The sequence below is a fragment of the Dendrobium catenatum genome, unplaced genomic scaffold (assembly GCF_001605985.2).
Source record: "Dendrobium catenatum unplaced genomic scaffold, ASM160598v2 fragScaff_scaffold_1104, whole genome shotgun sequence".
NCBI lineage: Eukaryota > Viridiplantae > Streptophyta > Magnoliopsida > Asparagales > Orchidaceae > Dendrobium > Dendrobium catenatum.
This window is the reverse complement of record NW_021319566.1, coordinates 77154-79671: the sequence shown is the minus strand read 5'-3', so window position 1 is coordinate 79671 and position 2518 is coordinate 77154.

Here is a 2518-nt window from a genome sequence, read left to right as displayed (position 1 = left end):
TCCAGAGAGGCCCCATCCGTCTGGTCAAGGGGTAATGAAGCTTTAGATTTAGATGTAGGAGAGTGTGGCTGGTAATTAAGAGGCATGCCAATGCTATTAGTAATGGGTTTAGTAGGAGGATTAGTCTCAGATGAAACTATATTAGATTCTGGTTGTGGATGCATTGGAGGTTTAGATGAATTGTTTTGTCGGGCAGACCCAGAAACCTTGCCACGATTCCTACTATGAATCCTTCCCCTAAAATTCTTATTCACCAGTTTCGGATCATCCACGACATCAGATTGAGGTCTGGAAGGGCATAAAGAAGAGTAATGAACCAAGGACTTACAGTGTTCACAAGGGGACGGTCTCCATTCGTATTGTACCTTGAGAGCAACCTCATCTCCATCAAGGGACACAAGAATGTCTTCCGGATAGACGGTGTTGCTGTCCACGAGCACACAAACTCGAGCAAATGTCAATCTAGTCTTTTTGGAAGTAAGAGAGTCAGCCGCTATCGGAACACCGACCTTACTCACAATCCGGGAGATACCCTCTGAGTTCCAACAAGCCAGCGGTAGATCATGAATTTTGATCCAAATGGGAACTGCAGAGAGGTTCTCCCTCTTAGGTTTGAACTTGGGATGCCATTTTTGAAGGATGAATGGTTTACCCAGGAGAAACCATACACCCTAGACCAAACCAAGTCTATGGCTTCTGCACAAGCAAATCGAAAAAGAAAAAAATCGTCGCTTAACGAAAGCATTTGCAACTCACCTTTAAGAGACCAAGTTTTCTTAACAGCACCTAGCAGAGCCTCATAGAACGGTCTTTGACCTATCGAATATCCGACCAGGCAGTGCGACCAATCGCCAGATCCATAAGAGAGCTTTTCACCAGAGAAAGGCACTATTTCTGGTTCCAAAGGATAGTGAGATAAACTTAGGTCGGAGGGAGAGGCCTCCTGTGGAGCAAAAACTGTGTGCTGAATACTCGTACAACGTTCGGACGCAAATTTACAAACTCTACCGCTGCGTATATTCTAGCACGCAACAATAATAGATATTCCAACATTAACAAAATTAAGAAGAACTAATGAAGTGTGATGCTTAAATGAAGTTGTTACTCAGGGCTCCATCAATCCAGAAAGAAAAACCATAATATATAACAAGAAGGGTATATAGATTTGGATTATGAAAAAAATATTTCCTTAAGCAAAATAGTGAATTTTCAGTCTTTGATGATTATAGTTTCATGTTATCCAATGAGAAGAGAACTTGAAGATGGAGAGAATCTATATTATTCATTATATGATAATGAAAAATCATCAAAGACATAATATTTTGAATTTGAAAATAAATAAATTAATTTAAATTTCATAAATGATTTTCTAATTTTATGAGACAATAATTCTCAATAAGGATGGTCTCATATCAAATGCTAAAAAAAATAGAGAAAAATTAGAGGGTGTTAATAATTACAAGGAGATTTAAACTCCTTTTACAAGTAGAAATTATTATCTTAAATCATTGAATTTATGTTACAATGTCAGATGCACTTTCTACTGCCAAAAAGCTGGCATATGATACATAAAACTATAAGTTACATATTTGTACATTTAACTATAGTGACAATCATATTATTAATGATTAATATATTTTTTTCACTTGTAGAGATGAAATAATCATTCATTTCATGGGTGGCATTCAGAGAGAAAATGAGATATATATATATATACAAAGGTGACCTAGGCGGTTATCAAGTAGGGGCGGAGCCAGGATTTTGTTCATGTGGGGGCACAAAATATTGAAGTTAAAAAAAAAACCCTCAACCTTTTTCATCCGGGCTTGGGACCGGCATTGGCGATTTTAAAATTTTTTTTAAAACATTAGATTCATTATAAAAACATAAAATATATAGTAAAGAAAAAAACTTACAATTGAGAACATAGTCTTGATATTCTTCTTCTATGTTATCTATAATTTCTCCCGTCGAGTCTTCATTTTTTGAAATCGTTGTACAATCAAGTCATTGTCAATACAACTAAAAATATCTTTTTCAATATAAATAAGTAAACAATCATTCATCCAGGAGTCTCCCATGCGATTGCGTAAACGATTCTTTATAATTTTCATTGCAGAAAAAGCTCGTTCAACTGTTGCTGTAGTAATTGGCAAAATCAAAGCAAGCTTTATAAGTGAGAACACCAAAGGAAATATATTATGCTTTCTTGTCTCAACTAATTTCTGAGCAAGTTCTCCAAGTCCTTTTAAATTCATAAATGCATCATTCGATCTCATATCAATAATAAAATTTTATATTTGATTGTCTAGTATGATGAGATCCATTTCAGAGAAATCTGACGGATAAAATTTTGCAAGACGAAGCAATCATTCTTTATCAAAATATGAAAATGACTGATATAGATTCAAACATGTCACACACATAAGTAATTCTGTATTAATTTCATCAAATCTACTATTGAGCTCTTGAAGTTGCAAATCTATAACAGTGTAAAATAACTCGATTTGATAATGAT